The 15,526-nt window shown below is 44.4% G+C and overlaps 1 protein-coding gene across 1 annotated transcript in view; it reads left to right on the plus strand.

The window, feature by feature from the left end:
* The window catches only part of IP6K1 (inositol hexakisphosphate kinase 1), a 443,018-nt gene that overhangs the window by 323,194 nt on the left and 104,298 nt on the right, over positions 1-15,526 (plus strand). The window lies entirely within an intron of this gene.

Raw genomic sequence — 15,526 nt, forward strand, 5'->3', positions numbered from 1 at the left:
CAACCAATCATTGTCTCCTTTTTCCCAAAGTCATTTCCTGGGTTTTGTGTATAAAAGGAGATCGGAACTGCCTTGCCCTGGCATTGCAACGCTTCGTCAGTCCTGTTGAGGGTTTCTACACTTCCGGCTGTTTTCCTGGGTACTGATTACTGTCCTGCTATTCTTCTAGTTCCATCCAGCTCCTGTTTGCTAGCATCTGCAACATTGTGGCTACTGGAAGGGGTCGCTCCTACGTCTGGCAGAGCAAGACAGTGAAGACCTGGGCAGTCCGCTGTCCTTGAACTCAAGAGTTTATACCCAGGCGTTGTTCTGCTGAGTCTGATAGATGGTGGTGCTCACAAATTAATTGTGTCCCAGAGAAAATGGATCTAGCCCAAGATTCTGTACAAGGAGCACCAGTGCACCAGGATCTAGCCTAGCTGCAGGCTTTACAGCAACAAGTACGAGAAGTGCAACTCTTACATGATGAAAGGCCAGCTTTATGTCAAACCATTGTCTCAAGGGCTTCTGATGTACCATCAGTTTCTTCGCCACCCCACATTTTTCTGGAGATCTGACAAGCTAAAAGATTTCATAGACTCTGACAGTCTTTCACCTTCCGCCTGTGCAGTTTGCTCAGTACCAAGCAAAGATTGGTTACCTTATTAGTGCCTTGTCTGAGGCAGCTTTAGCTTGGGTGACCCTGTTAGTAGCCACAGAAGACCCCTGCCTCACAGACTATGGAAACCTTTAAAATGCTTTCAGACAAATCTTTGAGAGGCCGGATTTGGTGTTTCCTGCAGAAGAAGTGCTTTGTGACATTCTACAAGTAAACCAAGATGTTCTCACCTATATAACCCGATTTCATTAGTTAGCTGCTGAGGCAACACAGTAGAATGCACTCTTGTAACCTTTTTTCGCAGAGATCTCAGAGGAAATCAAAGATGAACTGGTTTACTCCAGTCTAGGTGAGCTTATTCCGACCTTCCTGCTTGAACATCACTTACATGATTGCCATTCTGAGAAGAGAAAAGGACAGCCTTCTACAATTCCCAGGAGCACCGAGTGCCTGCCAGTCAGATGGAGACCTCCCCTAAAAAAATCAGTCTTCCCTCTGGGAGAAGAGCCCATGCAAATTGGTGTGGCAAGAGGAGCGTTATCTAATTCTGAAAGGGGACACAGTCGTAAATATGGACTCTATGTATTGTGAGTCTTCTGAACACCTAGTCCAGGGATGCCCTGCTCGGCCACAAAGGTCTTCGGGAAATGCTGGCTCCCGTCTGGTGTGAAAGTGCAGAAATCGCTTCAGTACCTTTTTATAGGACAATCTTGGGATTCACCAGCCTCTTTGTTCCTTTTGGCCCTTCTATTGGATTGGAATTACCTAGTGGCATGAAAGAAAATGTTCTCTGCCTTTTAGACAGCAGGGCCAGTGGCCTATGCCTGGATGAAAACTGGGCTTGAAAAAACAGCATTCCTCGTGTTCCCTAGGACATCCCAGAGCAAGTTCAGACAGTGGAAATGGGACACCTTTGGTTTCGGGACTAGTCAAAGAGATGACAGTTCCACTGAAACGGTGCTTTGGCAAATACCAAGCGACCACATCCTTCGATCTCATAGCTTCATCCAACCATATCCTGATTCTAGGAGATCCTAAGCTGTCGCATCATAATCTTTGCCTAAATTGAATGACCAGAACCATAGCCTTATCTTCCCAATTCTGCCACAAATGTTATTATCCTTTTGAAGATTACTCGGCTTTTTAAGAAATGGCTCATACGACACCTATAGATTCAAGAAATATCAATCTCCATCAAGTGGTACCAGCTCATTATCAATCCTTCTCTGATGTTTTTGAGAAACCTAAGGAATCATCCTTACCTCCTCTTAGGGAGTTTGATTTCCACGGAGCTCGAACCTATTGTTCCCTTCAGCAGAATTTATTCCTTTTCAGAAACCGATAAGGAAGCCCTGAAACAATACCTAGAAGAGAACTTACCGAATGGATTGATTACCAGCTCGTCATCCCCAGCAGGATCATCTATGGTTTTTGTTCCAAAGAAGTCAAACGAATTGAGACTGCATAATCTTCAGAGGCCTAGACAAAATCACCATCAAGGATAGATGTCCATTTCCCTTGATCAAGGATATTTTAGAGTTGGACAGGGGTGCTGAAATCTTTTCCAAACTAGACTTCCATGGGGCTTATCTCTCATGAATCGAGTAAGGTTAGTGGAAGATAGCCTTTAGAACCCCCACCTCAGGTCATTATGAGTATTTGGTTATGCCATTTGGGTTAAGCAATGCCCCAGCATTTTTCCAACATTTTATTGATCATGTATTTTCTGACATGCTTAACCAATTTGTCATAGTTTACCTCAACAACATATTGATATTTTCCAAAGAAGCCTGATTACATCATGGGCGCATGTCTCTCGAGTTTTAACTACAATGAGACAAAATCAATTCTGTAAACTGGGCTAATGCAAATTTCACTGCCCTGAAGTGGAATATTTAGGCTTCCATGTAACCAAGGCAGGAATATCAATGGATCAAAATAGTCTCAGCTGTCTGATTCTGAATGAAATTGCTCAGTCTTGGATCACAAACTATTGGAACTAGTTGGTAAGCATGTAGGGCCTATTTTTCCTAACAATACGATTTCTACAACCCTTATATTCCGGGCACGAAGAATACACTTGCAGATAACCTGGCTCAAAGGTATCCTGAGCGTTCTTCTGCCTTAGGTCGGATTCTTTATGCTCCACAATGAATAATTGGAACTACCTAATACTTTCTTCAGCAAGTACAAGCAGCATAATCCACACTTACAAAGCAAGACTGAAACGCACTTAAAGGTCTAGTCCATAAAGTTAGCTAGATGTTATAGAAAGTAAAGTATTTGTTAGTACTTACCGAAGTGTTGAGTCTTCTTTTAAAATGTGTCATGATTCACCAGTCGCAGAACACAAGGGTGTTAAGGCTTCTTTAGAACTCCTACAAAGTTCCCTTTGGTGTCCCTCTGTTTTGAAGACACTGAGCTTTGTCAACTCTTATCCCACTTGTGCTCAACACAAAACATCTCATTCTCGCACTTCTGGGCTCCTTCATCCATTACCTATTCCACCTGCATCCTGGCATACCCTTTCAACAGACTGTATTGTAGCACTCCCTCCAACTGATGTAAATCAATGTTTCATGGGGACAGTTGATTCCTACTCCAAAATGGAAATGCTACCACCTTAAAGATGTTGCCCACTGTTAGCAACATGGAACCCATGTTCTTGAAGCAAACCTTTTTGGTTACATGGGCTTTCTTCCCCAGGTTATTGTTTCCTATTGAGGTGCACAATTCATTTCCCATTTCTGGAATTCCTTGGATAAATCCCTCCAAATTGAAGTAGCCCTGTCATCTGGCTTTCATCCCCAGACCAATGGCCAAACAGAACGGGTCAATCTGGGGTTAGAGCAATATCTCAGATGTTTTTGTAATTCACCAGACTGACTGGTCATCATTTTTACCCCTTACTGTATTCCCATATAACAACCCAGTCCATAGTGGCACTAAGACTTCTCCATTTGTATGAAAGATTATTGTTTATTGGTTTTATTTAACAAAAACCATCACTTCTCCATTTGTATGTCTTCATGGTTTGCAACCCTAGGGGTCTTCCCCTTTACCTTGAAGGACCCAGTCTTGGTTCCTGGTGCTAGCAGCTTTCTTAGGTGGCTACAAACCATATGTCGTCAGATTTCCTTCAATCTTCACAACACTAAATCTTAGATGAAAGCCTTTTTCGACGTACACTGCACACCTGCACCAGATTATCAGGTGGGTAATAAAGTTTGGCTATCTTCTACATTTTTGCCAGCCTATCTGTCTCACAATAAATTCAAACCTATATTCTATTGCCCTAGCAAGATTCTTAAAGTCATTAATACAGTGAGCTTTTAAGATTCAACTGCTGCAGCAGTGGAATGTCCATTCCGTGGTGTTGGTAAATGATGTTCATGAGTTTGAGGACCATGAAATCTGTGACTCCTTTCTTCAGAAATAAACTCCAGTTCCTGATTCATTGGAAAGGCAATCCTCTGAGTGAAAAATCATGGGAAGATGCAGAGGCTTACTGTATCGCCACTGTCATGCCCCACCCCGGATTTTAGTTCAGGCTCAGGCAGGCGCAGCACTGCTCCAGCTATTAGGGTGTGGCCCTCTGCCCCTCCATACTGCTCCTGGGGGCATGCTCCAATGAGGTATCTTGCGTACCTCCATGTTCTTGGTGTTACTTGGTCTCAGAATTCCTTGGGAAGAAAATATATTTGCCCTATCCTATATTGCAGCGCTCCTTAGCTCCCCTATGGTCTTTTCCCAGTCAATCGTCGTTTTCTTTCCCCCTAATGTAACTTCCTGTGCCCTTGTGTCACACCGCTTCATCAGTCCTGTCGTGGGTTTCTGTGATTCCTGCTGTTTTCCTGGGTACTGATTTCTGTCCTATTATTCTGCTTGTTCCCTCCTGTTTCTGCATCTGCCTGTATTCCAGCCGCTTTGCCTGCAGTACCAGCTTCTGGAGGTTTTTTGCCAAGTTTTTTTCCCCTCAAAACAAGGGTATTTTCTGGAAGGCACTCTTCTATTTGGCGTTTACTAGCATTGGCGGCATCATGGTTGCTGGAAGACCTGGGAAGTCCGCTCTCTTCACACTTTAGGGTTTATAGTCAGATGTGGTTCTGCTGAGCCTGACAGAGGGAGGGTTTGGCTCCACTCAAATGAGTATTGCCCTCTTACTTCATACTGTTGGCTGTTTGATGCTTAATTTCACCTTCCAGGAAGTGCTTCTTTTGGAATGCACGAGGGACCATTTTAAATCTGACCATGCTGTTTATCACATTCAATGCCATATCTCCTATATGCGTTCTTTATAAAATCATTACTTTTTTATGCTATTTTCCCCTGCATTGGCAAAGGCACTATGGGAGGTTTTAATGTAATAAACAGTATTTGTACACACAGCACATGTGTTGGCGCTTTAAAGGTTGGTAAAGTCCTATGTAAGTGAATCTGCCTCCAATTTCATCTCCGGTTTGATAGTGCTTGAAATTTGACTAGTGAAGGCAACTTTTTAGCTACTTGAGTTGGCTAAAAATGAGTTTGACTAGAACTCACAAAGTCAGATGACTCGGACAAACCTTGTGACTCATCCTGCCTTCCAGTGAGTATGGGTGCTATCAGACTGCTCTCCTCCATACCAGATGCCAAATCAAATGCACTGCTATGTGCGTCTGTAAACCTATTCTTACTGTTAATGTGTGTCATGTTGCTTCTTTACATAATACAGTGCGCGGTGCTCCAAAAGTTGCTATTATTATGTCTGCATCATGAAATCCCTACTATAGAAATATGATTGTTGGATATCTCCTGCCCATAAAGAAAGTATCAATGAATAATTGGTAAGCTTTTTTTTTTTTTGCTTAAAAATACTTTTTGGCGGGGTAATATTCCACATTTATAAAGCGCGAACCATCACCCGTTAGTGTCTCTAGGCGCTGGGGGCCGTCGGGAAGATTAAGCAAGCTATTGCCAAGGATCACATGGTGCTGGGCTAATCTGCCGCAGGCCCCGGATCCCCAGATTCCGGAGTCAGTCACCATGGCCGCGGCGCCACACCTCTCCCTTCACCCTGGCCACGGCGTCACGTCACACCTCTCCCTAAGCGATGTTAAAGCACATTTGATATAATGTTAAGTCAGAAAAAGACATCTTTTTTTCAGTATGCATTTGCCATAGCCCTTGAATGCATTTTCTTTCTTCTGCATTTGTTTTTTCCCCATGACATTTTCTTGAAGATGACACTTTTTGTATAGTGTCCGATAGACCAAATTGATGTATTCCTGGCAAAACTGTTTGAAATCTAACAGTATTGTACAAAAGGATATACTGTTAAGAGTGCAATACAGGATAGACTAAGCAAAATATAATTAAGAAGAGGAAGGAAAAAAATTGGCAAGTGAAATGGCAAGAAGTAGGTATGTCTGTTGGCTCCCACGAGATGCCATACCATGCCTAGTGCTAGAGTATTCCTCGTATGGACCAGAGGAGGCCAGGCCAACGAAATAACGTGATCCTTAGAGTAGTACATCTAGAAACTGTATAATTTTTAGGTGGAAAACTCTGAGTGAACAGCACTGTTATTTTCAAAAGTTCTTTAACTTTAGAAACATATGTTTTACATTCTTTCTTAGCACTGGCAACACAGAATTTCACCCCTTGCTATATTTTGAGTCCGCAACATAATGTTGATTCGCTTTGCATGTTTTAGTTTGAATGCAGTTTAGCCCTTATTCTGTTTTTTGAAAGTCCAATTCAAATGTGAATCAATCAAAGTACAGCATGTTTGCAAAAATAAGTTCAGTGTCTACTCCTTGAGTATTTTAAATATGTACCAAGTCATTAAGCATCCTAATTCAATACGTCTTTCCATGACAAAGAGAGGGAGAGAAAAAGTAATTAGGTCTAACATTGTTTTAGCTCTAAGTTCCCATTCTACAATGGGACGAATGATATGTAGGGATAAGTTACAATTGCAGACATTAATAATTTGCCTTCACGTTTGTCTATATAATTTATTTTGTGGATTATGGATAAGGTCCTAAGAATACAAACGGTAGTCCCATAAATGAAGAATCGGCCTTCTTTTTTATATAAACCTATTGCTTTTTGTTTTCATTAATAAAGCTAATTTACTGAATGCAGACATGTGTACACACTCTAAGGATTAGAAAACTAAGACTGGAAAACCATAGTCGAAGGGTAACGTCAGCCCACACTTTTTTTCATGTAGCAAGATTAAATAAACCTAAGTTAGCCATAGTAATATATATTGTTTTATTTCTAATCACAATCCATGTGGTAAAATTGCAGCTTCAGTACTAAAGTCATAAAAATATGAATCTTGTACTTCGAAAACCCTGGGTACCTGACAGATAGCACATATCTAGAAGAAAGTCAATTCAGAAGAGATCTGTTGGGACAGGAATGTCCCCTGCATGGCAAATGAACGTGTTCCCAGCCCTGAGTTTCTAGTTCTGGACTGCCCACCCACAAATTATTGTTATTAAGTGTCAGTCTGATTCTCCTTGAACTTGTTATACAGGCCTTCTATGACTGTACGTTTACATGGCGATGCCCCAGGGGCTCTGAGGGATCAGGTGTTTTGGTCAACTATTTGTGGAGCCATAGTAGAGTACTTTGAGCACAACGCTGCCACATTAGACTTGTTCGCAACAATATGGGATGCCTTCAAAACAGTGATTAGATGGGACTGTATTGCCAAGCAAGCAGGAGTTCTAAAAATCAACCAGAGGGGAGCTGAAGTGTCTTGAGGACGAATTCCGCAGGTAAAACCCTGGCCAGCCTGCTCTGTAAACCTTGGGCCAATTACTACATTGCTGAGCTCTGCTCTGATGGGGATGAGCCGGTGGTAGGTCGGGAGGCAGTACAAGACTAGATAAACTCTTTACTCACTCTATAGAACAAGGTGACTACGAGCCCCCTCTTAATTCCTTCTTTGACTCAATACATCTGCTCTGGCTTGGAGATGGTCCTCAGCGTTTCTTTGAGCCTTTTATGGAGGAGGAGGTTATTGAGGTTATCGGGCCCTCCCTGGAAATATGGCTCGGGGGTTGGATGGCCTGACGGCTACATTTTATAAAGATTTTTCAGCACTCCTAGCACGATATCCTATCAACGTTTACAGCGAGTCAGTGGAAAGAGGTGAGCTACCTCTGTCACTTAGAGAGATGCCTATTGTTTAACATCCTAAAGCAAGACAAAGACCCCTTGCATTGTGAATCATACAGGCCACTATCCATGAGCAATGTGGATAATAAAATCCTGGCTAAGCTAATTGCCTGGTGGGTCTTCCCCCTGCTTCCTCTCATATCCCGACCAGAGCAATCTGGATTTGTACTGGGCAGAGCCACCACGCACAACCTGCGCAATTAAAACAAAAAAAAAGTGGCAGTCGGATTATCTCTTTTTTTTTAATATTGTTTATTGTTCCGTTCATAGCATATAGCGATTGTAAATCATACATTGATCAGAGTGCTGTAGAGGTATTACAGAATTCAGTAAAAAATCAACAAATAAAAATCATATAGAGCATCATTTCAGAGCGACATCTCCATATGTTGTAGCATGGGCTGCCAAATTTTCATCCCTAATTGTTTTTTCTTCAGCGATTTAATACGATACAAACTAAATTCAAGATTAAACACATTATAAAACTTAGCTCGCCACATTTCATATGATGGCGCCTCTGGTTGCAGCCACATCGAAGCAACACCTAGTCGAGCAACAGCCACACCTAGTCGAGCAACAGCCATGGCCATAAAAATAAAATATCGAAATGGATAGCAAGTCTGCGTAGGTTCCCTGTCCTCACCCACCCCTAATAGCATCATCTCTCTGGAGATGGAGACGTTAACCCTCGTCGTTTGCGACAGAAATTGTGCAATACATGAGAATAATTGTCTTAAAACAATACAATAAAAATATATATGTACAATGTCTGCTACATCCGACTGACACCTGAAACATTTCCCATCATAAACTCCACCCCACTTCATCATTTTAGCAGGTGTATGGTATAAATAAAACAAGGTTTTGTAGTGTTGGGTGCGTAAATTTGCCGTCAGTATAACTTTGCTAGCCATATCTATCGATTCTTGCACAAATAAACCAGGATTGCCAAGTCTATCCCTCCACTTCTCATCTTGAATCTCGAATATCATCCCGATGCATTGCCAGTAATATATCATAAAGAGTCCCAATCTTAGCACTTTTAATCAAAGCTTCCAAGAGTTCATTAGTTTAAATGGGCAAATGTCTAGAATGTTTATGAATAAAGTCCTGTATTTGTAAATATTTAAAGAAAACATTCTTAGATATTGTAAATTGTTTGGCTAGTTCCGCAAAAGAAACAATTCCCCAAGCACTATAAATATCTCCTAGGCGACGTATCCCCTTATCCCTCCAAGTCATCATCTTTGTATCCCAGAATATCAAAGGGAATATTTCTGTGGAGTCAAGAGGCGTATAATAACAAACCCTATTTATTGATCTTATTTTACGCGTCCACTTCCAAGCTTTATTTGCAGCAAGTACAGTTTAAAATCGTGTTCTTCTAAAAGAGCTTGGTTCAAAAAACTTAAGCAAAGCCTCGCGCACCTGAGCTCCTAGTAACATCTGATAGATATTTGGAGATTTAAACAGCCTTGTTTCACCCCCAATAACCAAATACTGCATATTTAGCAAAAAATAAACCAGATAATAAAAAGCAAAATTGGGCACTCCCCACCCACCATGTACCAGTGGTAACATCATATATTTTGAAGCATTTTGAGCTTTCTTCCAGCCCCAGATAAACCTATCTGCAACAGATTGCAGCTGCACTAATTGTGCTCGTGTCAACTCCAGCGGTACCGTCCGAAAGTAATAAATTAATGATGTGTCCGTTGCACCTTCGGAGAAGAGACATGCTCTTTTAGCGTATGATGAAACATCCCAGACTGTAGCTGATGGTAATGAATGCATTTTAACGGATGACAACAATGGCACTGTTAGTGAAGATGTGAATGAGCCTATAATAAGTAAAGACAGCAAGTTTTACTCGCTTTCAGAGCATTCAGAAGGATCTGATTTGGAAGAAGATCTTCAATCACAGGAAGAAAGATCTGGAGATATTACCCCTACTATTATGGATGACAGTCACATTAAAAACACTTCTCCGGGGGTGTATCTGCAGAGGAACTTACTGTTCGGAAAAAAGATAGGGAAGGAATTGCGGGACTAGCAATTATAGAAACGCCCGACTGGGACCTTCCTAGTGGGGAACAGTTACTAGAGGGAATTGACTTATCTGGCCAAGCAAGTGGGGGTCCATTTGTGGAGATACCAACCCAGGTGTCGCTAGAAGAAATTTATAGATCCATCTCTGAGCACAGGTTGGAGGCACGAGCGGAACATTTAAAAACACACACCGGGTGTAGAAAATTGCAGAATACTGTCAGACGCTAGGCAAAAACATGTAACGACTTTACTGACAGGATGGCGGAAGCCTAGGCCGGCATTTCATCATTAGAAGACCAGATGGCGACCCAAAAAGAAGCTGTTGCAGACATGAAAACTCATAAGGTATTGTGCATGATAAGTTTGCCGATTTTGAAAATTGTCTGCGTCGCAATAACTTACGCATTCTTGGGCTCCCAGAAGGACTTGAGGGGCATGATATTCGTAAATTCGTAGCTGAGTTTTTTGAGGAAGCACTCCCTGAGTTAAAAGAATGGAACTAGGCGCATGAAATTCAACGGGCGTGTAGATTTTCATTTCGGCAACGACCAGCAAGGAGTGGACAAGCGGTGCAGCAACCGCGGGCCGCATTGATTTCCTTGAACAATTTTTTGGCTAGGCAGGCATTGTATGATCTGGCTAGACCAGATAAGAAGAGAACTGGTAAAGGGATACAGTTTTTTGTGAGACATGACTATTGCCATTCTACAATGGAAAAGGGATGGCAGCTATGGCCGCTGATTGCCCCGTTCCAAACAAAAGGCCTGCAAGTGTTTCTACTGCAACCAGCTAATTTAAAGACTGTCGATAAAGAACAGACACAGTTTTTTACGTCTGAAGCTGCAGCTAAAGAATATTTTTACTCTTTGGCTTGAGGACTAGTATACAGGCATGGACTTTATATGTAATGAGACTCTTTGTTTTGTGGTTATGTGTACTAACTTTTTTTAATGTTTCTAGCCGTGTATACTTAAGAATACGGGAGGGCCGAGTACCAAGTGAACCATTCACCGAGCATCACAAGGGCGATTGGCCCTAATGCCTCATTGAAGGGGAGGGTCACGTGCAGGGTGGGAGCGGCGATCTGCTGGGTGGGGGAAGTGGGGTGTAGAGGGGCACCTGCGGTGAAAAGGGTTGGGTGGGCATTTGCTAAAGAGTAAAAAGGGTAAAATGTTAGTCCATAGTATGTGCTGTAGGAACTTTGGTGTATATTTGAATTTTTTTTTGTATGTTAATGGCCAGCGATATACATACTCTAATGGCAGATAGGAGTCTACGTATATGTTCATTTAATGTTTGTGGGCTGTCCTCAATGTCCTCAAGAGGAAACGTGTTTTTGCTGAGCTGCAGTTAATTAATCCTGATATTCTTTGCTTACAAGAAACACATTTCGTGGTCTAACCGTAGGATATTATCGGAGTTGGGATTCACACTTTTATCGGCATCTAGACAATCTACTATGAATAGGGGGTGGCAATTCTGGTGCGTCGGGGTTTAATAGGCACGGGTAGAGCGAGGGTGGACAATTTAAGGAGATGGGCTATCACCGAGTGTATTTTAGGGGACACTAAGACTACAATCTGTACATTGTATGGGTCAAACTTAGACAAAGCTGAGATCTTGGAGTTTTTTAATGTTGTTAGCACTGTGGGGGACCCCTTTGTTATTATTTGCTGATTTTAATATACATGGGGATTCACAGATATGGGAAGCTCACTTTGCCGACTATAAAGGTCGCAAGCCAAAAGTATTCAGGGCTCTGCATCAGCTGTTACAGCAACATGGTCTTGTGGATGGGTGGACGGGAGTGAATTATGGTGATCCAGGGTATACGTTTTTTTCATCTTCACACAATAAGTTTGTCAGGTTAGACTATATTTTTCTACCTCGATTTTTAACCGTGGGTGGAAAGATGCAGATAATGCCCCGTATTACGTCGGATCATGGACCCGTGGTTATGGATTTGGCTCGCTTTAACATTTTGAGGGAACAGCGATCCTTCACATTCAGCAAAAAAGCTTGTAAGCGATGAGAAATATATATGTCATATTCGACTTTGGGCTACACAGTTCTTAGAACATAATAGAGGATCTGCCGCCCAACCAATGATGTGGTACTCTTTTAAAGCGGGACTAACAGGTGAAACATTTAGTTATGGCTGGGCTAAACAGAAGCAACAGAAACCACTAATGGCGGATTTACTTGAGGATTTAAGGAAGGCTGAGTGAGCTTATTTCAGTGGTTCGTGCAAATATGGCTAGTCAAGCAGCACAAACCAAGGTAGCTTGTAGCAAGGCTAGGATTAACGGGGTCTGGAGTCAAGAAATAGCTACCCAGTTTAAAATACATAAAGCAGAAAGATAAGAATATAATTGGTAGATGCCTAGCTCAAAGACTGCGGAGCAGGCAGGTATCCCAACGAATTGAAATCTTGGATGATGGTAGAGGTGGTACAGCTGAGACTATGGAAGGTATAATGGAGGTATTTCATTCATATTATAAAGAACTATATACTCAAGATCCTGTTGCTCAGGGTCAGATTTAGCAATACCTTTGCAAATTCGATCTATCTGAGCTAGGGCCTGTTGAAAGGGAACAGCTGGAAGCTCCAATTTCTATGCAAGAACTACAGAAAGCAGTAGATGGCTTAGCGCTAGGGACCAACGACATTCCGCCCTCACAGGAAATGTGCGACTCACTGGCCATCTTCTTCCACCACAAGATCGCTGACATCCACGAAAGCTTCAACACCACGACAGACCCGACCACGCCAGGCTCCACCCCTCTCCCGAACAACAACAGCACCAACAGCCTGACCTCCTGGTCCAACGTCAGCGACGTCGAGACACGCAAGGTCATGAACTCCATCCACTCAGGATCACCGACAGACCCGTGCCCACACCACATATTTAACAAGGCAGACGCAGCCATCGCACCCCAACTACGGAAGATCGTCAACATCTCCTTCGAAACAGCGACATTCCCGGAAAGCTGGAAGCACGCCGAAATAAACACCCTCCTCAAAAAGCCCAAGGCGGACCCCAAGGACCTCAAGAACTTCCGGCCCATCTCCCTGCTCCCGTTCCAGGCGAAGGTCATCGAGAAAATCGTCATCATGCAACTGACCCGCCACCTCGAAGACAACAACATCCTGGACCCATCCCAATCCGGTTTCAGACGAAACCACAGCACCAAGACAGCCCTCATCGCCGTCTCAGACGACATCAGGCGCCAATTAGACAACGGCGAAACATCTGCCCTCATCCTCCTGGACCTCTCGGCCGCCTTTGACACGGTCTGCCATCGCACTCTAAAAACACGCCTCCAAGAAGCCGGTATCGAAGAGAAGGCTCTCGACTGGACCACATCATTCCTCTCAGACAGATCCCAGAGCGTCTGCCTCCCACCTTTCCGATCCAAAGCCACCGACATCATCTGCGGCGTCCCCCAGGGCTCCTCCCTCAGACCGACCCTGTTCAACATCTACATGGCCCCCCTCGCACAAGTGGCCCGCCACCACAACCTCAACATCATCTCCTACGCTAACGACACTCAGCTCATCCTCTCCCTCACCAAGGACCCACGCACCGCCAAAACCAACATCCACGACGGAATGAAGGCCATCGCCGACTGGATGAGGAGCAGCCGTCTGACACAGAACTCTGACAAGACGGAGGTCCTCATCCTCGGACCCAACCCCTCATCCTGGGACGATTCCTGCTGGCCAACCGCTCTGGGGACAGCACCGACACCCACCGACCACGCACGCAATCTTGGATTCATCCTCGACTCCTCCCTTTCCATGTCCAAACATGTCAACGCCGTCTCCTCCTGCTACAACACCCTCCGCATGCTCCGCAGGATCTACAAGTGGATCCTGACCAAAACAAGAATGGTGACACAGGCCCTCGTCAGCAGCAGGCTGGACTATGGCAATGCACTCTACGCCAGAATCCCAGCCAAACACCTACGACGACTACAGCGCATCCAAAATGCCTCCGCCTGACTGATCATCAACGTCCCCCGCCGCAGCCACATCACCCCCACCTGAGAAACCTACACTGGCTCCCCGTTGACAAGAGGATCACCTTCAAGCTCCTCACCCACGCACACAAAGCACTCCACAATGCCGGACCAGCCTACCTGAACAGCAGACTTGGCTTCCACACCCCTCGCCACCAGCTCCGGTCTGCCAGCCTCGCCCTCTCTGCCGCACCCGCATCCAACGAACAACCTCAGGCGGCAGATCCTTCTCCTACCTCGCCGCCAAGGCCTGGAACTCCCTTCCTACGCACCTACGGCAGACCGAAGACCTACTCGCCTTCAGAAGACTCCTCAAGACCTGGCTCTTCGAACAGTAGAGAAGCTTCCACCCCCCCCCCCCCCCCCCTTCCATATGCTCTTCAAATAGATTGATTGATTGAAAGCCGCTGGACTGGATGAACTTCCTTTGGACGTTTATCGGATGCTTTTTCCTATTATAAAGGATGATATGCTCGCCACTTTCGCATCAGCTCAATGTGAGAATCCCCCTCCATCTTGGGATGATGCGAATTTAGTGGTTTTTAAGAGGAAGGACAAGTCCGCTAGACTTCCTGGGTGTTAAAATCGGCTTGGTCTCTAGTTGGCAGAGGTATGCACTTCTGACAAATAGGGACCCACCTCCTCTAGTCGGGGCAAGGGGATCACACACTCAGATAACCCCCGCTCACCCCCTTGGTAGCTTGGCAGAGCAGATAGGCTTATCTCAGAGGCAGTGTGTTAAGCATTTATGACCACATACAGTAGTAAAGTGAATACACCACAAATGGACACAACACAGAAGGTATTATAAAAATAAGGATGTTTATATAAGGCCTGGCATAAGACCAAATAACGACAAAAATATACCACAATCTCAATAAATACTCTTTGGAAGGAAAAATAATAGTTCAGGTAAAGTCTCTTCTTAGTAAACGGTTCTTTAGCAACAAAAGTAAATCTTCTTCTTTAAAGCACAGTTCTTGGCAACAATGTAACCCCCACAGGAGTCACATGACGTTGAGGCAAAGTTATCCCAAAGGTTCGTCGTCCAACGCGAGGAGCGCTACGTCGAGCCCGGAGTCGAAACAGACCCCACAAACACAGTACCTTTGGAAATGAAGAAACAATGGTCCACGGCGTCGAGATGTATCGGCGTCGAGTCTTCAGAGTCAATCGGGCCTCTGAGTCGGAGCGATCTGCAGCAGCGTCGACAGGAGTCTGGCTGGAGCAGCACTCACAGTGGCGAAGCAGGATACGGCGTTGTCGTCTATGTCGTCGTTGCAAGAGTGAGCAGCGCTCACGGCGTTGAGAAGGGCTGCGGCTTCGATGCGATCAGCGGCGGCGTCGACACAGGGTCACTTGGAGCTGGAGCCGAACTCGCTACTCACTGGCGTCGCTACTGGTGTCGATCAGGCCTGGCGGCCGGCGGCGAAGGAGCGGGACACTGGAGCCGTTACTCCGATGTCAAGCTGGATTCGGCGGCGTCCGTCGACGTCGAGATTGCTGATTTCTTTAGAATACTGGAAACACCACGCTCCAGTTCAAGTAGATGACAAAGTCCTTTAGCCCTGTGACTTCAGCAGGAGACTAGCACTCTTCCAGTCCTTGGAGATTTTCTTGGCAAAGCTTGAGAGTACACCCTCAGTTCCGCTCTCCTTGTTCCTTGGCAAAAATAAAGAA

The sequence above is a fragment of the Lissotriton vulgaris genome, chromosome 9 (genome assembly GCF_964263255.1).
Source record: "Lissotriton vulgaris chromosome 9, aLisVul1.2, whole genome shotgun sequence".
NCBI lineage: Eukaryota > Metazoa > Chordata > Amphibia > Caudata > Salamandridae > Lissotriton > Lissotriton vulgaris.